General features: G+C 41.9%; 1 protein-coding gene across 2 annotated transcripts in view; it reads left to right on the top strand.

The window, feature by feature from the left end:
- Positions 1–6,977: 6,977 nt before the first annotated feature.
- Positions 6,978–21,590, top strand: part of SYT12 (synaptotagmin 12) — a 197,109-nt gene continuing 182,496 nt past the window's right edge. The window contains exon 1 of one of the 2 annotated variants that reach the window (XM_077288022.1): positions 6,978–7,246. The gene's annotated coding sequence lies outside the window, so the exon portion shown is untranslated. Of the gene's footprint in view, positions 7,247–13,815; positions 13,948–21,590 lie in introns of those variants that run through there. The other variant, XM_077288023.1, reaches the window with a different exon arrangement.

Genomic DNA, 21,590 nt, shown 5'->3' with positions numbered 1-21,590 from the left:
CGCGGGCCAAGCCTTGTTGTTCCCGTGCTAGTGGGTTACTTTTGCCATTGCTGGTCCCTGAGAGGCCCTGGACGCATATTTCTATGGATTTTATTTCTGATCTTCCGGTTTCCCAGAGGATGTCGGTTATCTGGGTTGTTTGTGACCGGTTTTCTAAGATGGTTCATTTGGTGCCTTTGCCTAAATTGCCTTCCTCTTCAGAGTTGGTTCCGTTGTTTTTTCAGCATGTGGTTCATTTGCATGGTATTCCGGAGAATATTGTGTCCGACAGAGGTTCCCAGTTTGTTTCTAGGTTTTGGCGGGCCTTTTGTGCTAGGCTGGGCATTGATTTGTCTTTTTCTTCTGCATTCCATCCTCAGACAAATGGCCAGACCGAGCGAACTAATCAGACTTTGGAGACTTATTTGAGATGCTTTGTGTCTGCCGATCAGGATGATTGGGTGGCCTTTTTGCCATTGGCCGAGTTTGCCCTTAATAATCGGGCTAGTTCGGCTACTTTGGTTTCGCCTTTTTTTTGTAATTTTGGTTTTCATCCTCATTTTTCTTCTGGGCAGGTTGAACCTTCTGACTGTCCTGGTGTGGATTCTGTGGTTGACAGGTTGCAGCAGATTTGGGCTCATGTGGTAGACAATTTGGTGTTGTCTCAGGAGGAGGCTCAACGTTTTGCTAACCGTCATCGGTGTGTTGGTTCCCGGTTTCGGGTTGGGGATTTGTTTTGGTTGTCTTCCCGTCATGTTCCTATGAAGGTCTCTTCCCCTAAGTTTAAGCCTCAGTTTATTGGTCCTTATAGGATTTCTGAGATTATTAATCCGGTGTCTTTTCGATTGGCGCTTCCGGCCTCTTTTGCTATCCATAATATCTTCCATAGATCTTTATTGCGGAAATATGTGGTGCCCGTTGTTCCCTCTGTTGATCCTCCGGCCCCCGTGTTGGTTGATGGGGAGTTAGAGTATGTGGTTGAGAAGATTTTGGATTCTCGTTTTTCGAGGCGGAGGCTTCAGTACCTTGTCAAATGGAAGGGTTATGGCCAGGAGGATAATTCTTGGGTTTTTGCTTCTGATGTCCATGCTGCTGATTTGGTTCATGCTTTTCATCTGGCTCGTCCTGATCGGCCTGGGGGCTCTGGTGAGGGTTCGGTGACCCGTCCTCAAGGGGGGGGGGGGGGTACTGTTGTGAATTCTGCTTTTGGGCTCCCTCCGGTGGTTGTAGGTGGTAATGCAGTTGCCCCTGAGTTGCAGTCCTGGTCAGGTGTATCTGCTGATTGCAGATCTGACTGGGGTATTTAGGCGTGCAGGATTCATTAGTCCTTGCCAGTTGTCAATTGTTGTTGGGAGGTGTAGGACCTCTGCCTGGTTCCTCCTGCCTTTCTGCCAAATCAGCAAAGATAAGTGTCTGGTTCTTTTTCCCTGTGACACACATATTGTGTGCTTCACAATTCAGTGCTATTCTTTGTGTTTTCTTGTCCAGCTTAGATTGTGTCAGTATTTTCTCAGTCTTGCTGGATTCTCTGGAGTGGCAGATATACATTCCATGTCTTTAGTTAGATTGTGGAACTTTTTGTATTATCTGCTGTGGATATTTTTGGAAGGGTTTTAATACTGACCGCCTAGTTATCTGTCCTATCCTTTCCTATTTAGCTAGAGTGGCCTCTTTTGCTAAATCCTGTTTTCTACCTGCGTGTGTCTATTCTTCTCCTACTCACAGTCATTATTCGTGGGGGGCTGCCTATCCTTTGGGGGTCTGCTCTGAGGCAAGATAGCATTCCCATTTCCATCTATAGGGGTATTTAGTCCTCCGGCTGTGTCGAGGTGTCTAGGGAGTGTTAGGCACACCCCACGGCTACTTCTAGTTGCGGTGTTAGTTCAGGATTGCGGTCAGTACAGGTTCCACCGACTCCAGAGAAAGTTTCATGCGGCTCCAAGGTCACCAGATCATAACACTGGTCCTTCACATAGAGATCCTGAAGAAGCCGGAAATTCGGCCAAATTGGAGTGTTGATATATTACGGTATACAATACTCCAGTGTTCAGAATTGGTCATGGCCCGGACGCGTTTTGAGGCCATCCACAAATTCCTGCATTATACCGATAATGCACAGTGTCCCCCATGAGATGACCCAAACTTTGAACGTCTATTCAAAGTTCGGCCGGTCATCAAACACTTCAACAAAAAGTTTGGTGAAGTGTATGTGCCCAAAAGGGACATCTGTGTGAATGAGTCCTTAGTTCATTTTAAGGGAAGGCTCGGATTTCATCAGTTCCTGCCCAGCAAGAGGGCCAGGTACGGACTCAAACTCTATAAGCTGTGTGAGAGTATCTCGGGTACACCTAAAGCTTTAGAGTATACAAAGGAAAGTGGAGCGCCCCAGGGCAGGGTACTCGGAGCCGGGTTCACTCACTATTAAAGGTGATGTCACGGTGGCTGCGACCCGGTCCATGGCCCTGGGACTCAAATAAAGGGATTTGGTATGATGTAGTCTATACATGACGCCACCTGTGGTTTTCGGCCCGTAGTGGGACTGCGCTGCATTAAAGGGGTCCCCCTGGGGGATGTTGAGGCAGCATGGGTGTTACGTTTCCCACAAGTGAAGCGGGGTCCCCAGGGGTCCTATTGTGTGTGGCCGAGACTATGGTATGTGCCGATGAATAAATGGAGGAGACAAGTAGTAAGTCTTTACCTGGTTTACTGTAGTTGGCTGGGCACAGTCCAGGGCACTAGGCACGGGTGGTAGTATGGCCCGGCTGTCATTATTCCCCAATGGCATGGGAACATCAGAAACACAAAATAACAGACTAGCCCTCGGGTGATGGAAACTCAAGCTGACCGTGACCTAAATCTACCACACAACTAACAGTAGCCAGGAAGCATTCCTACGGCTGCCTAGATGCCATGCGCCAGCCGGAGAACTAACTACGCCTGGAAGAGGAAGGAACAGACCTGGCTTACCTCTAGTGAAATTCCCCAAAGATGATAGTAGCCCCCACATATATTAACGGTGAGTTCAGAGGAAAAGACATACACAGTATGAAGGTAGATTTAGCAAAGCGAGGTCCACTTACTAGATAGAGGAAGGATACAAAAGAGGACTTCACGGTCAGCTGAAAAACCCTTTCAAAAACCCATCCTGAAATTACTTTAAGACTCCTGTGTCAACTCATGACACAGGAGTGGCAATTTCAGTCCACAAGAGCTTCCAGTAACAGGAAATGACAAACTGTAAACTGGACAAAAAATACAAAACAAAAAGGACAAGAGTCCACTTAGCTGATCAGCAGACTGGTAGCAGGAACATGCAACTGAAAGACTCAGGTTACAATGATGACCGGCAAGGAAGTGACTGGAGAGCAAGGCTAAATAGGGAACTCCCAAAACTGATGGAAGCAGGTGAGCTGAGGCAGAAAAGAACACACAAGTCTCCAGTACCACCAGCCACCACTAGGGGAGCCCAAAAAGCGGATCACAACACCCGGCCGACCCAGAGGCAATGGAGGGTTCCCTCTTTCCAGTAGAAGTCTGTGAGCCTTTCCAACTAGTGCCGTTAAAGGTGATGTCCCTGCTGCCTGAAGCTTCCTGCAGAGTCCTCTATTCCCCCTGTCCTGAGACAGGTACCTGCATGACGGGCAGCTTGAGCCTTTTTACAGGGACTCTATCATGCCCCGGGCTCCTCAGGTGCTGCTGCGTCTCAGATGTTATGTGGGCAATGTCTGTATGATTTTATGCCCTCTGGTTCTGCCAAGTGTCGTACAGTTCCACTAAGACCTCGGGCTCCCGATACCCGGCTTCTGCGCTATCGCTCGGAGGGTGCCCGGTCACAGTTCCCCTCTGAGCTCTGTTCCTCTCCTTTGCCCCTTTTCTCTTCAGGTACTCCACATCCAACCCTCCAGGTTGTTTCTCCTTTCCCAGAGGCTGCAGCTCCCTTGTGGCTGCCAGGCCTCTCACGTCTGCTCCAGACGTCCTTCCACTTCAGTGTCTCTCAGTAACTCTCTAACTCCTCCTACAGACCAGAATATATATGCATACTTGAGGGAAGCTCCCCTGAATCTGGGTTCTGAGCTCCCCCTCCTGGCCTGGATTCAGAATGTGTTGCATGTGTGTGCCTTACCTGGTGAAGAGAACTCCATTGCCTCTGAGCATGACATTACCCTCCCCGAAGGAAAAGCAACATCACTGCAGCAACCGGTTACCTGGGGTGCTGCTAAAGGACACCAGGATTGAACCCCCTGAATGTCCCCCTGTCCTGGGAGTGAGTGGGAAAATTGTGTGGGATTTTGTGCACCCACTGCTGGATAAAGGTTATCACGTCTACACCGATAACTTTTACTCCAGCATCCCACTCTTCAAATCCCTCTCTGCGCGAGGTACCACAGGCTGTGGTACTGTCCACAAAAATCATAGAGGCCTCCCAAAAACGCTACTTGGGCAGATGCTCAGAAGGGGTGACAGCAGAGCCCAATGTAGCGACCACCTGCTGGTGGTCAAGTACAAGGACAAGAGGGATGTCCTTCTCTTGACCACCATACATGGTGATGGCAGTACCCTCAGCATTGTACGAGGTACCTCTACACAGGTCAGAAAACTGGACTGTGTACTGGGGTACAACAAAAACATGGGGGGCATTGATCATTCTGATCAGGTCAGCATTTCCCAGGGGTGGTCCCGCCAACTGAAAAAGATGCTGAGTGTGTTACACAAGGCGAATACGCAAGGACTCCACTTATCAATGCGCCTGCCCCGACAACACCTCCATGCACTACTAATTTACTTAGATTTACAGGAAACAGTAGATTAGTTCCAAAAAGGGGGAACATTTAGATAAGTTCCTTGGGGGGTCTAGTTTCCAAAATGATGTCACTTGTGGTTTTTTTTTTTTACTGTTTAGGCACACCAGGGGCTCTGCAAACAGAACATGACACCCGCAGACCATTCCATCTAAGGCCTCTTTCACACTTCTGTCGTGGGGCCTCCATTGCAATCCGTTGTTTTGGGCAAAAAAGGCCCATAGACTTTTATTAGCGACGGATGGCCACACGTCGCGTCTATCGTGCAACGGATCCGTCGTGTTTTGGCGAACCGTCACAAAAAAACATTCAATGTAACGTTTTTTTTGTGCGCCGCGTCCGCCATTTTTGACCGCGCATGCTCGGCCGAAACTCCGCCCCCTCCTCCCCGGACTGCAGAATGGGCAGCGGATGCGTTAAAAAACTGTATCCGCTGCCGACGTCATGCAGTAATTTCACAACGTCCGTCGGTACGTCGGCCCGACGCATAGCGACGGACCCGTACCGACGGAAATGTGAAAGAGGCCAAAGTCTGCATTCCAAAACGTCACTACATCCCTTCCATGCCCCGATGTGTGCCCTAACAGTTTTTTTTTCCACATATGGGGTACCAGCATACTCAGGACAATTTGGACAACAACTTTTGTGACCCAAATTCTCCTGTTACCCTTGGGAAAATAAAAAATTGGGGACTAAACGATCATGTTTGTGGAAAAAATGGGATTTTTTATTTTCTCGCCCGGGCGTTATAAACTTTAGTGAAACACTTGGGGTTTTAAAGTGCTCACCACACATCTAGATAAGTTCCTTAGGGGGGTCTAGTTTCCAAAATGGGCTCACTTGTGGGGGGTTTACATTGTTTAGGCCCACCTGGGGCTCGCCAAACGCGACATGGCGTCCGATCTCAATTCCAGACAATTTTGGTTTGAAAAAGTCAAACGATGCTCCTTCCCTTTCAAGCCCTGCCATGCGCCCAAACAGTGGTTTACCCCCACATATGGGGTATCAGCCTACTCAGGAGAAATTGCACAACAACTTTTAGGGTCCATTTTCTCCTTTTACCCTTGTGAAAATAAAAAAATTGTTGCTAAAAATAATTTTTGTGGCTAAAACGCTAAATGTAAATTTTTTCCTTCCACGTTGCTTCTGCTGCTGTGAAACACCTGAAAGGTTAAAATAAACTTCTTGAATGTGGTTTTGATCAGCTTGAGGGGTGCAGTTTTTATAACGGTGTCACTTTTGGGTATGTTCTATCATATAGACCCCTCAAAGTGACTTCAAATGTGATGTGGTCCCTAAAAAAAATGGTTTTGTAAATTTTGTTGGAAAAATGAGAAATCGCTGGTCAACTTTTAACCCTTATAACTTCCTAACAAAAATAATTTTGTTTCCAAAACTGTGCTGATGTAAACTAGACCTGTGGGAAATGTTGGTTATTAACTATTTTGTGTGACATAGTTCTCTGTTTTAAGGGCATAAAAATTAAAAGTTTGAAAATTTTCCAAATTTTTGCAACATTTCTGTTTTTTACACAAATAAACACAAGTTATATTGAACAAATTTTACCACTAATGTGAAGTACAATATGTCACAAAAACAGTCTCAGAATCACCAAGATCTGTCGAAGCGTTCCAGGGTTATTACCTCATAAAGGGACAGTGGTCAGAATTGTAAAAATTGGCCCGTCATTACGTGCAAACTACCCTTGGCGGTAAAGGGGTTATTAGCGTTCTCTCCAGGGATTGCACAACATTTCCAAGCTGGCACGTTGGATGGTGGGGGGCAGCGGATCCGATCCAAGTTATAGATCTATTAATGGCATGCTTTAATAGCATATTACATTGAGATAAGGTATTTTAATGTGTTCATATGATGGTGGTCCCTTTAAATCGCAAGCTATTGTAAAATAAATGTATGCTTTAGATGCAAAACTGCAGTGAAAATACAGGAAATCTGCAGTGTGGGTAATGAGTAAAATCAGTCTGCAGGGCATCCCATAGATGTCTGGATGCTGATCCTTTGTTACCCTGACACAGATAGAGGCTCCACATTCCATATGGTAGCAGCACTCTGCAGTAGTGGTCCCAGTGTGGTTCCCATTGTGCAGCAGTGTGATGGGAATGTCCCTGTACAGTGTTTTCCTGAGGATGCTCCTCTCCTGAGCTTCCCTACATTAGTGCTTTCAGGGGTGGGACTCCTGCAGTCAGTAGGAGGGCTTGAATGAATGCAGTGAGAAGCATCATCATCATCATAGTCTCCAAAATACAAGCATCCTGGTGGATGGACTTTACCATTCAGCCCCAGTCTCCAGGATGCACATATGAGAGCTGGGACCGATCAGGACATCTCTAGCCTCTGCTCCAACATGGGTGTTTACAGGAGAGCAGCTTGTCACTTGGGCAGGGATTACATGTAAGAAGACAAGAGCAGCTCTGTACTTTAATTGTTCCTGCAGCAAACTAAGCAAGGTAACCCCTTCAGTGTCTCTGTGCTCTTTCTGGGTCAGTGTGAACTTGGGCTGTTGTCAGGCTCCTGTGAATATGACTGTTACATACTGTGCAGGGTGCACGACCTGGAGGATGGCAATGACAGACTCGCCTCATGGAGTTAGGTGCTTTTGGTGCAGTGTCATTTAGTTTATATAATGTTTACAAAATATGTATATGATGTAATTAATCAAGGCTGACTGTGCCCTGGATCTGCAGGGGTCCTATATATGCACAGTGCACAGTATAACGTGGAGCATGGTGCTGACAGAGCAAATCTATATATATATATAATATATATATATATATATATATATATATACACATTAATGAAAGGTATGTACACACATATAACATCTGCACATCACTGTGAGTGCGCACCTGTGTGTGTCTCTATACCAGTGTGTGTATGTATACCTGTGTGTGTCTATCTGTGTGTATGTGTATACCTGTGTGTGTATGTGTGTGTATGTATATAGCTGTGTGTGCGTGTGTGTGTGCGTGTGTGTGCATGTGTGTATGTATATACCTGTGTGTGTATGTGTCCCTGTACCTGTGTGTATATTTGTGTATGTTTATACCTGTGTGTGTTGTGTCATTTTTACACTGCATCTGATCATCTTCAATGATTGTCTCTTTAATTAACTTCAATTTGATCATATCCCCTATAGAGGCATTAGGGTGATAATCTCGTTGACTTGGTTAATTGAAGGGTTATCGGCCCCTTTTTACATAATAATTCTACCATGCCACAGGCTTCTTCTGTGGGGGTGTCCAGTTGCACCTTTGTAGTTGTTGGGGGATCCTCAAAGTTATTGCTTTCCCTCTGGAAACCAAAGCATTGCTCTGTGACTGTAGAAATCAATGAGAGTCCATTGATTTTGATGGATGCCTGGAAGCCTCCCAGAGATGAGAACTATCCTTCATGTAGGCTCCAGAATATGGGGCTCTCGAATATGGGGCTCTCCTCTGGTAGCCCAAGATGCCCCCTCCGTGCACTATACTATATATATGTTTATATCAGGATCAATCTAGCTATCTGAATTAATGCAAATTGATTAAATACAAACAGCTGTTATACTATTGCCTATTAACTGTAAACCAGTGATACTAATTAATGCACCGTATATGTCTAGCACAAAGCACCGCACTTTATTTGTCACTAGTACTAAGGGACTTTCACGCATTCCGAATATCTGAATATGCTGTTGTATGTACCTCTATTATTCTCCTTACACACGATTGTAGTTAAATGCTGCTAATCATGTGCACAGCTTAATATCATGTGTGTGCACCATTGTATTGCTTGAGAAAGGTTCCCACTAAGGAACCGAAACATCATCATGTTCGGCCATTAAATAAGAAGCTTTTTTCACTTGAATGGTGTGCTGCCTCCAATCTTTGGATTTATATTAGAGGTTTGGTAATTACTTGGGGGGCTCTGCACCCAAATAGCTCTTATCTGTGCTGTTCTTATTTTGTCTATTATCTATCCATCTATCCATCCAACTCTATCTATCTATCTATCTATCTATCTATCTATCTATCTATCTATCTATCTATTATCTACAGCTGTGGTAAAAATTAAGAGAACACTGCAAAATGTTCAGTTTGTCTGATTTTTCTCTTTATAGGTATATTTTTGAGTAAAATGTAAATTGTTCTTTTATTCTATAAACTTCTGACAACGTCTCCGAATTTCTAAGCAATAAATTTTGTATTTATTTTCTGAAAGTGAGAAATGGTCAAAATAACAAAAAAATGCATTGCTTGCAGACCTCAAATAATGCAAAAAAAAAACAAGTTCATAATCATTTAGAAACAACAATACTAATGTCTTAACTCAGGAAGAGTTCAGAAATCAATATTTTGTGGAATAACCATGATTTTTAATCACAGCTTTCATGCGTCTTGGCATGCTTTCCACCAGTCTTTCACGCTGCTTTTGGGTGACCTTTTTGCCACTCCTGGTACAAACAATTAAGCAGTTCTTTTTTGTTTGATGGCTTGTGACTATAGATCTTCCTCTTGATTACATTCCAGAGGTTTTCAATGAAGTTCAGGTCTGGAGATTGGGCTGCCCATGACAGGGATTTGATGTGGTGGTCCTTCATCCACACCATCATTGACGTAGCTGTGTGGCATGGCGCATTGTCCTCCTGGAAAAACCAGTCCTCAGAGTTGGGGAACATTACTTGAGCAGAAGGAATCAACTGGTTTTTCCAGGATGAGCTTGTATGCGGCTTGATTCATACATCCTTCGTAAAGAACAACCTACCCAATTCCAGCCTTGCTGAAGCATCCCCAGATCATCACCGATCCTCCACCAAATTTCACAGTGGATGCAAGACACTGTGGCTTGTACACCTCTCCAGGTATCCGTCTAACCATTTAATGACCAGGTGTTGATCTGAAGATGCTTCAGCAAGACTGGAATTGGGCAGGTTAATCTTTGCAAAGGACGTATGAATCAAGCCGCATACAAGGTTATCCTGGAAAAATAGTTGATTCCTTCTGCTCAGGCAATGATCCCCAACGTTGAGGACTGATTTTCCAGCAGGACAATGCGCTATGCCACACAGCTAGGTCAATCAAGGCATGGATGAAGGACCACCACATCAAATCCCTGTCATGGCCGCCCAATCTCCAGACCTGAACCCCATTGAAAACCTCTGGAATGTAATCAAGAAGAAGATGGATAGTCACAAGCCATCAAAGAAGAACTGCTTACATTTTTAAATATACATATAAAGAAAAATATCAGACAAACTGAACATTTTGCTGTGGTCTCTTCATTTTTGCCAGAGGTGTGTCTATCTAATCTATCTATCTATCTATCTATCTATCTATCTATCTATCTATCTATCTATCTATCTATCTATCTAATCTAATCTATCTATCATCCATTATCTATCTATCTATCTATCTATCTATCTATCTATCTATCTATCTATCTATCTCTCTATTATCTATCTATCTATCTATCTATCTATCTATCTATCCATGTCTATCTATCTATCTATCTATCTATCTATCTATCTATCTATCTATCTATCATCTATCTATTATGTGTCTATTATGTATCTATCTATTATCTACCTATCTTTTCTATCTCTTATCTATTCTCTATCTATCTGTTTATCTATCTGTCCCATATCTATCTATCTATCTATCTATCTATCTATCTATCTAATTAGAAAAATCCCTATATTTTAACTGTTTTAGGTATATGCTCATTATGTGGGAGAACATGGTCGCAGGAGGACGGAGAATTTTGATATGAAATTAATTGATAATAAATTCATGAAAAAGACCTTCAGAGATTTAAAATTTAAAATTTATTTAAAATTTATTTAGATATGGTGGATTGCTGACACAATTTATTGATATGAAATAAAAAAAAATTTTCCTATTAATTTTGTTGCTTGAATATGTTGGGGCTTGATTTATGAATATCTAATGGAATGAGCAGATAGGGTTGTACTACCTTTAGCTGTCCAGTCTGTAACTGTTGACCCGGAGGGGCTAGCGGGGGCATCTGGACGCTATGTGGCGCCCGGAGACAGCCTGAAAAAGGTGTCGTCCGGGTTGACAGGGTAGTGTAAAACACCCATATAAAGGTAATTGAAATATAGATATCTCCAAAATATGCCCCAGCACAAGTAATGTATAAAATACATAGGACAGTGTGTAGATGATCGAATAGATCACAGATATAATGGATTCGTATGGCCACTAAGTCCAATATATGGGCAAAACAGTGTGTCACAAGCAAGATGATGATTATTAGCGCTTATGCATAAGCGCAGCGCTGTGATACGGAGCTATTAGGCGCTTAAGCGCAAGTGTTACAACACCTAATTGGTCGGCAATCCACTACTTCCAGTATGCGCCTTGACATGCGCAGTAACTATACCGATGACGCGCTTAGACATGCGCAGTAGGTATTAGCAGACGCTGAGTACGGGGAATGGCGTCCTACATGCGGCACATGAGCTCATCACCGTCTAAGTATGTATATATGAAATATGAAGCTGTATTAGCTGGATACACTATGAAAAGTGAATCAAATATGGGGATTTTAAATGTGAAATAATATATGAGCACAGAGCACACAGCACTTTATATATAAGCACTTTATAATATTGGTTCATGATTATGAACTAATCTGCACATGTACTTGGATCTGCACAATATATGAAGTATTTACTGTATGATATACATATTCTCTTTGGCTATAATTATTGTTGGGAGTACTATAAATAGACACTTGTTTGTAACACCCATTGCTTGAGAAAGGCTCAGTCTGAGCCGAAACGTCGCCCAGACCAGTGGGTTGATTAAAATCCTGCACGTCTAAATACTGCAAAGATGGAGTGCTGCCTCGTTTTTTCTAATTATTAACTTACCTGGATATATGGACTGGTATCCTGGGGGCTGTGCACCCGAAGATAAGTAGAAAGTGTGCTGTTCCTTTTCTTTTTGTCTATCTATCTATCTAACTATGTATCTATCATCTATATACAGTATTAGTGATGAGCGAATATATTCGTTACTCGAGATTTTTCGAGCATGCTCGGGTGACCTCCGAGTATTTTTTAGTGCTCGGAGATTTAGTTTTCTTCGCCTCAGCTGAATGATTTACATCTGATAGCCAGCATAAGTACATGTGGGGGTTGCCTGGTTGCTAGGGAATCCCCACATGTAATCAAGCTGGCTAACAGATGTAAATCATTCTGCTGCAGTGATGAAAACTAAGGAGGACACCAGAGCGTGCTCGGGAAAGCTCGAGTAATGAGTATATTCGCTCATCACTATCTGTCTATTTATCTATCTATCTATCTATCTATCTATCTATCTGTCTATTATCTATCTATCATCTATCTATCCCTGTGTCCATCTGTCTCGTATCTCGTTAGCTACCTTCTATATATCTGTCTCTAGCCATCCTTCCATATATTATCCATCTATGCACTGGATCTATAGTCACAGTGTAATGCAGCCTGTTATATAAGCACATATATATATATATTATATAATACACAGTGCACTGCTGCAGTTCGAGGTCAGTAAATCCATTAAAATACACGTATCCTGCAAGAAGTTGGAGAAGCTGAGCTTGTTATTGTGACAGTAATTTGCTGTGTTCATCCGGCTGGATTGTCCCATGTTCCCCGTCTGATAGCTGCACTCTGTTGGATACTTGTGTTCTTGTCTGCCGCCACAGATTCTATGGGAGCCCATCCTGCTTTGTAAAGTCACAGGAGCTGATCTGTGATACATTCGCTTTGCTGCACAATACCAGGCAGATTAGCTGCTCCGGAGTCAGGACTGTAAGAAAGGAGGTAGAGCTTCATTGTGAGAGGCAACAGCTACTATACATTACATTACGTCACATTATGTTACATTACAGCATTTGGTATGTAGGTCATACTCCTAGACAATGTCGGAATGGGGTGCCAAGGGCCCACCAGTAACCAACTCCAGGGCCCCACTTTTCAGCTACATGCAAGTGTGACATTATCCTCAATCACAAATTTATATAATAACTGGGTAGATTGTTAAGTGAATACGATGCTGCCTTTGTCTTTACATAGTGATCCAAGTAAACAGTGCAAAACACTGCTTATATAAGAGGTTGGTGGCCCACTCTTGCACAGCGGCCCACCGGAGGATTCCCTTGTTCTCCTGAGGGCCAGTCCAAGCCTGCTCCTACAACACGAGGGACCACTAGGGTGAACTGTAGCCAAACACGCGCCTCATAAGGGTACATGATATTAGGATTGCCTCAGGTAAGGGCGGCACGGTGGCTCAGTGGTTAACAGCGCTTTGTGCTTTGCAGCGCTGGGGTTTTGGGTCCTGAGGTCCGATCTGCAAGGAGTTTATATGCTTTCCCTATGTTTGCATTGGTTTCCTACACACACCAAAGACATACTGATGTCCCATTGGGGACAGTGATGATGTCTGTAACGTGCTGCGGAATTAATAGCGATATATAAGCAAAGTATGACAATAATAGTAATGTAGAAAACTCTACCAGGTCTTTGGATCACTTAAATCCCAAAGATGAGATTGCTTAGTATACAATGATTATCTATCAGCAAGCATGTAAGTTGTAGGAGCAAGTGTCGCCGCTGGACATATTAGCAGGGAGCATAGACTTGATTGCATTGGTTCTTGTTGGAATCCTGCTTACTATTATTGGATATAGGGCAACAGCTACTATTTACTAGTGCATGGTGTCCTGTCTCCAGCAGTAGTGTATTTCCAATAATACATTGTAAAGCAAAATCAGGAAGTTCCTTTTCACTGTGTGTGTAGCTGAAGCACATTTTACTTTCATTTTTCAAGCTGACAGACAAGATGCTATGATTCTAAGCTATAAGAAATACCATTTGTAAGCTGTGTTATCTTTGTTCCTGGATAAAAATATATTCACTGTTGAATGGCTGGACGGTACAGAGATTTATCCGCTGCCAGCAGGTTATGGGCCCAGAGACCAAGGGACCCAGAAGCCCAAAGATCCAGAAAACAGCCCATAGAAGTGAGAACATCAGTGTACTAACAAGAAGAAGCAAAGATGGATGCCAGGAGCAACTCTGTGAAGTTCACAGTGCCAAATCTGTCTAACTAGAATTACCAATCCTGGAAAGTCAAGGTAAAGATACTGCTAATAAGAGAAGGTACGTGGAAATACTTGCAGGAATCTAGACCTGATCCACTACTAGAAGATTGTGTAGCGAAGGATCAAAAAGCACAAAGCACTATTTCCCACAGTATACCATAGGTAATGATCAGATTGTGCATGTATGTAAATGTGAAATTTCAAAAGAAATGTGGGAACAGCTGCAGAAAGTGCATGAAATGATAAATATCAGCAATTAGCTTGATTTAATAAGAAAGCTGTATCAGTCTAATCTAAATAAGGGCCAAGATATGCAGGATTACATAACAAATACTCCTGAAATCATTTAGCACCTGTGGGGCATACATTAGAGTACGACAGAGAAAAGCTTGTAGATGATTATACGCGACAGATACAAAGTGTAATCAGTAGTGGGGTATCCAAAGCAGCATCTGCTTTAAATACCCAAGATCTACCAAAAAATAAAAGTCATTTGAAGGAAATAAGTAAGTGTTTTGCCTGCAAGAAATCAGGGCACCTAGAGGCTGACTGCAGAGTCTGGAAGCCTAGAATGAATCAGCTGGAAAAGCAAAATAATCATCAAAGGGTTAAAAATGCCATTATTGAAGGATATGCCACTTCAAGTACAGAAACTGTGTTTTGTCTGTTAATGCAAGTACATTAAAGCATGCATGGTGTATAGACTCTGGGGAAACTAGTCAAATGATTAATGACAGAAGCTTCTCTAACCTTCTCCAAAGTAAGTCAGAGAAAGTGATGTTGGCTAATGGTCAGTATATAGATTCAGAGGGAATAGGAGATGTTTATATTAATTGTCAAGTCTCCCCAACACAAAGCAGAAAGTTCCCAGTAAAGTACGTGCTCTATGTACCTAGACATGAAAGCAATCTGTTATCTGTGAAGAAACTCACAAGACAAGGAAATGAAGTTACATTTTAAGATGACATATGTATCATCTCAAAAGGTCACTCACTAGCAGAAGGAAAAATCAAATATGAGTTGTATCAGCTAAAGTGCAAAAACTATATACACTGCTCAATGTTACAATTCTTGTGCTGTTTATGTAGCACAGGCATCTTGCACATAGAGACCCAAAAGTAATAAGAAAGTTAATTAAAAAAAAACTTGATGATGGTATAAGAGTCGATGTGTGTAATCAGACAATGAAATGTACTGACTGCATTAAAAGAAAATGTCGAAAAACTCCTTTCATAAGGATAGAAATACAAAATCAGAACAGCTTCTGGACTTAATGCACATAAATGTTTGAGGTCCAATGAGTACTCACACTCACATTTATCGATGATTATTCAAGATATACAGTTGTCTATCTGCTTGTCAGCAAATATGATTTTCCAGGAAAAATTGAAATATATCTCGCTGAAGTATATAATAAATTTGGGAGAATGCCAAGAATATTTGTAATTAAAATATTTGTACATATTCCCCCCCAAAAAATGTACCAAGTGGGAATCTTATGCAAAAGAGGATATTCTGGTGGGATACAGTGAAACCCATAAAGGATACAGTATATAATCCTGCACCCAGAAACGAACAAGGTCACAATAAGCAGAGATTCATGGCATCATATCAGTAGTCCAGCTGAAGCAACAACAATCTGTGTCACAATTTCAAAATAACAAGGAAAAGGATGTAGAAGTTTGGTTTGGTTCTTCAACTACTGAAGAAGCAACAGAAAAATCAGGTGAACCTGAAAATAGGAGATCGTCAAGATCAAACAAGGGTATACCAGCTAAGAGTCTATCCTAGTTTGTCAAAACACTACCTGAGTCAGAGCTGCAGTCATGGTATGAGATGCAACAATTACCTGTTCATGAAAAACTGAAGTGGATTAATGTTGCTAATGGGGAAATGAAGTCCTTTCATCAAACTCAAACTTGGAAATGCACCAAATTGCCACAAGGCAAGAAAGCAATCAAAGGCAAATGTTTTTTAAGACCATGTATGAATCTGAACGCAAGGTTCAAAGATTTAAAGCAAGATTGATAGGCAAAGGATATTCTCAGAAATATGGTGAAGATTATGATGCTGCGTTTTCTCCAGTTAAGCAGACCATGTACAGGACTCTAATGGCCACTGCTGCTGTACAAGAGACGTTTGTCAGACATTTGGAAATCAAAACTGCCTTTTTAAATGGTGACATTGAAGATGACTTGTACATGACTCCACTTGAGGGTTAAATCATTGTGAAGAGAATCTTGTTTGCAAACTGCAAAAATCTCTCTACGGTCTTAAGCAATTGGCTAAAGCATGAAAAAACCAAAATGAACAAAGTCTTACTACGAAGAAGGATTTAAAAGAGGTCAAGCAGATCTGTGTTTATACACAAAATGTACAGACGGAAACTGGATGTATTTTCTCTTATATGTGGATGGTTAATTAAGAGGAAACAAAAATTGCAAAGGTGGCTAAAATTCTAAATCAGCATTTTGCAACTAAAGACCTTGGAAATGAGACATATTATCTAGGAATCCAGGCCAAAGAGAATATGATGGAAGCTATCTTCTAAACCAAAGTGTTAAAATCAACTTAATTCTGAATCAGTTTGGAATGTCAGAAGCTAAAGGTACAGTGGGGGCAATAAGTATTTGATCCCTTGCTGATTTTGTAAGTTTGCCCACTGACAAAGACATGAACAGTCTATAATTTTAAGGGTTAATTTTAACATTGAGAGATAGAATATTAAAACTAAAATCCAGAAAATCACATTGTATAATTATATAAATTTATATGCATTTTACAGTGAAAAATAAGTACTTGATCCCTCTGGCAAACAAGACTTAAGTTACTTAACCCCTTTCTGACCTCGGATGGGATAGTACGTCCGAGGTCAGAACCCCGCTTTGATGCAGGCTCCGGCGGTGAGCCTGCATCAAAGCCAGGACTTGCCAGCTATTTTGGACAGCTGACATGTGCCCGCAATAGTGGCGGGTGGAATTGATATCCACCCGCGTCTATTAATTAGTTAAATGCCGCTGTCAAACGCTGACAGCAGCATTTAACTAGCGCTTTCGGCCATCGGACCGGAAATGAGCGCAACGCTGACCCCCGTCATGTGATCAGGGGTCAGTGATGCATCGGCATGACAACCAGAGGTCTATTGAAGACCTCTATGGTTGTTCATGCCGGATTGCTGTGAGCGCCACCCTGAGGTCGACGCTCATAGCAATGCAGTAAATCTACTACACAGGGGCGATCTGATGATCGCTGCTATGTAGCAGAGCCGATAAGGCTATGCCAGTTTCTAGCCTCCCATGGAGGCTATTGAAGCATGGCTTAAGTAAAAAAAAGTTTTAAAAAATATTAAAAAAGATTATAAAAAATAAAAGTTTAAATCACCCCCTTTCTCCCCATTCAAAATAGAACAATAAAAAAAAATCAAACCTACACATATTTGGTATTGCCGCATTCAGAATCGCCCGATCTATCAATAAAAAAAAGGATTACCTGATCGCTAAACGGCGTAGCGAGAAAAAAATTTGAAAAGCCAGAATTACGTTTTTTTGGTCGCCACGGCATTGCATTAAAATGCAATAACAGGTGATCAAAAGAATGTATCTGCACCAAAATGTTATCATTAAAAACGGCAGCTCGGCACGCAAAAAATAAGCCCTCACCTGACCCCAGATCAAGAAAAATGGAGACACTACGGGTATCGGAAAATTGCTCTTTTTATTTTTTTTTTATTTTTTTTTTTTTAGCAAAGTTTGGAATTTTTTTTACTACTTAGATAAAAAATAACCTAGACATGTTTGGTGTCTATGAACTCATAATTTACAAGTGACTAGCACACTCCAGAAATGTTGTGATGCAAAATGGGGGGTTTATTTACATACAGTAATCAAACGTTTCGGTCGATACTGGACCTTCATCAGTGTGCTAATTATACCAGTATGCTCGGTGAAGCCCCAAAGAAATAAATTAGATTGCATCCAAAAATTAGGCCTGAATTATAGGGGCCACAAGGCAGTGGAGACTGTCCACTGAAACTGGATACACGCGGTGTCCACCGCAAGTGTAACTCAATTACTTGTACGCGTGTATCCAGTTTCAGTGGACAGTCTCCACTGCCTTGTGGCCCCTATAATTCAGGCCTAATTTTTGGATGCAATCTAATTTATTTCTTTGGGGCTTCACCGAGCATACTGGTATAATTAGCACACTGATGAAGGTCCAGTATCGACCGAAATGTTTTATTACTGTATGTAAATAAACCCCCCATTTTGCATCACAACATTTCTGGAGTGTGCTAGTCACTTGTAACTTACTCATCAAGGTTTGGGAACCTATGACTGTGCACCTCCCCTTTAGGCTGTGCTGAACATTTTCTATACAACTATGAACTCGTAATGACCTGGACAATCATAATGGCAGGTCAGTTTTAGCATTTAGTGAACTTAGCAAAAAAAGCCAAACAAAAAACAAGTGTGAGATTGCACTTTTTTTGCAATGTCACCGCACTTGCAATTTTTTTCCCATTTTCTAGTACACGACATGCTAAAACAAATGATGCCATTCAAAAGCACAACTTGTGCCGCAAAAAATAAGCCCTCACATGGCCATATTGATGGAAAACTAAAAAGGTTATGGCTCTGGGAAGGAGGGGAGCGAAAAACGAAAACGCAGAACCGAAAAAAGCTGAGGTCATGAAGGGGTTAATACTTGGTGGCAAAAACCCTTGTTGGCAAGCACAGCAGTCAGATGTTTTTTGTAGTTGATGATGAGGTTTGCACACATGTCAGGAGGAATTTTGGTCCACTCCTCTTTGCAGATCATCTCTAAATCAGCCTTGGCTGTATGTTTTTGGGTCATTCCCTTGCTTGAAGACCCAGCCACGACCCATTATTAATGTCCTGCTGGAGGGAAGGAGTTTGTCACTCAGGATTTTACGGTACATGGCTTCATCCATTTTCCAATTGATGTGGTGAAGTAGTCCTGTGCCCTTAGCAGAGAAACACCCCCAAAACATAATGTTTCCACCTCCATGGATTGCTACTTCCTATAGGTGGCACTAGAGTTCTAGTCCTCTTCCTAAATGAAGAGACAATTTGTAAAAGTCTCTGGAGTCACCCCTTTTGTCATAATTTCTTAATCACTACACGATTACTTATCTGGATTTCTGTGCAGTGGTAATGCGGAGATATCCTTCTCTCTGACAACCATCATTGTCATTAGGTGCTAAGCCATCTCCATGGGAATTACTTCCTTTCAAGGATAAAGTGAGTTTTCATGCAGTTTGTCAGGTAGCTCATGACAGTTCTTCCTGGTAGACAAGATAGAACCCAGATATCTTTATATTTGGGAGCTCAGATAAGTAGAAAGACAGACACCTAAGAATAAAAAAATGAATGTCCAGTTTAATTTGAAAATTTCACTTTTAATTAATAAATGAATGTATTTTTACCGCCTTCGCCTCGATCTCGAGTTATGGCGACTTACTGCTTTTTAATAAAGACGTCACATGTGGCTTATTCATATACTGAAGTTTTCCGTTCTGATAATGTGATCAAAGATGGTCCCACTGCTAAAATCTCTAGCATGCAACAGTAAACTTGGATTGGACCACAAGTGTTTAAAGGAGTTGTCCACAGCTCGGAGAACCCCTTCTCACTTGCTATATTCCCCCATGTAAAATAAAATCAGGCTATACTCACCTCCAGTGCTGGCACCATTCCAGCAATGTTCAAGCCGACTCTCCTGGGGCTCATGTGACTTTGTTATGCCATGTGAGCCCTGGAGCTAATCACTAATTCGGAGGAAGTTATAGAGCAGCAGCTCTCACTTCTTCTGGGTATGAGTCGTCAAAAGGAAGTGAGAGTGAAGCAGTCGCTGATTTGCTGCAGGGCTCACATGACATAATGTCACACGAGCCCCAACATTACTGGAATGGCCCAAGTACCAGAGTATAGCCTGTTGTACGAGTAGCACACAACCCCTCTAACTTCCCTGCTGTGCCACCACAAAGTCAATGGTGCTAGGTCCTCTACGGGCACCAACTAATTCATGATAATCCAGAATGAGTGACTGCCCTTTGGAAACTCTTAATGCCCCAGTATGGCTTTTATAAGATGGTAATCCTTTAATAGAGCAAGTGAGAAGGGGCAGTCTGAGTAGTGGACAGCCCCTTTAAACATTTCCTTTCTGTTCCACACTAGTTTACTGTTGAATGCTAGAGGTCTTAGCAGTGGGACCATCTATGATCAAGGGATTGTCCAGGATGTAAAAATGTTTTTTTTTTTTTTGCAAAGGCAGGGAATTCTTTTAAGGAGGAGCAACAAATAGTACTTACCCAATTAATGCCCTGCCACTCCAGCATTGCTACTCCAGTGGTCCCCACCTGTCTCTGTTTATCTCCTTACAACTAATCAAATGCCGTCTACCCATGAAACCACCGCTGTAACTAAAAATCAGTCACGTTTCTATATAATATCTGTTATCTAAGGTTCTGTATTATAAGCTAGTTGCTGAACGACTAAAAGCTTGTCTTGCAGATGTAGGTTGCCAACAGTGTTTGGGCACTTACCCAAATTCTATATTTCCAATTAATATGGCACAGCCAGGGATAACATGCAGTAAAATTAATTGTGCTCCATCTTCTCTGAAGCCTTATTGTAGACATAGGAGTAAGTGACATCACCCACACAATTAGCAGTGCGGGGCTCATCTCATTTCCAGTTGGGTAATAGTTTACATGCGTGCTAATCTGTCAGCACGATGGTTCACTTCTGCAATATGAATCACTTGAATCATGGTTAAATTATAAATTGTGCATTGGTTCCAATATTGCAATTTGCTTAATTGGTCATTCATTAAGACTTCTCTTCCCAATCAACACAACGCTTATTAATTAACTGGTATCGCAGAAGGTAATTGTCCTATAAAGGATGGCAATATTGTGTTTTATGCTGAAATGCAGAGGTGTTTCCCATCCATTCAAACATTTTAAAAAAATGCAAATTAAAAAAGTATGCAAAAAACATTTCACAGTGTCAAAAACACACATTTTACTCAGCAATTTTTCTGCAAGCACTCTGGTTTTTGGTGTAGAAAAATCTGCTGCAAATACTCAAGGTGTGCCCATAATCTCAAAGAGAGCTTTAAAATATTCCCGATAAATGTATGAACTTTGCACAAAGAATGCCCAAGTTGTGTCCCCAGAGGGGTTGCTAGGCACCACCACCAACTTGCAGCTGAACATCTACAGCTAATATTTCAGAGTTTTTAATTCTCTGGTAAATGCCTTGAGGGTATGAAGTGACCAGAATTTACTGTAAGACGCAGCTGAGCATCTCAAATTATTCCTTCTGTATCTTAGCAGTGACCTAATTAAATCAAATATACATTTTGCCGGAGAAGGAGAATAAATGAGAAGCATAAAGTCGTGTCTTCCTGTATTCATGCACTGGAGATAATGTAATAAAAGGTGAGGTGAAGCTTCCAAGCACAGGAACTATAGAAATCCCTTGGTGGTTCAAATCCGCAAGAAAAAATAAGCAGCATATGCATGAGATTTCAGAAATCTTATTCACTTTGCAGGTACTGTAAAACACTGCATTATTTACTCTGCAAAAATGCAACGTGTGAACAAGCCTCTAATTCCAAGGCCATTACTAGTTTTTAGAAGATTAGGGTGTAAGTCGTGTACCAGGTTGTGTTCCT

This window comes from Ranitomeya variabilis, chromosome 2 (assembly GCF_051348905.1).
Source record: "Ranitomeya variabilis isolate aRanVar5 chromosome 2, aRanVar5.hap1, whole genome shotgun sequence".
Lineage (NCBI taxonomy): Eukaryota > Metazoa > Chordata > Amphibia > Anura > Dendrobatidae > Ranitomeya > Ranitomeya variabilis.
Note: the sequence above shows the minus strand (reverse complement) of the source record. Positions and strands in the feature narration are given on the sequence as shown.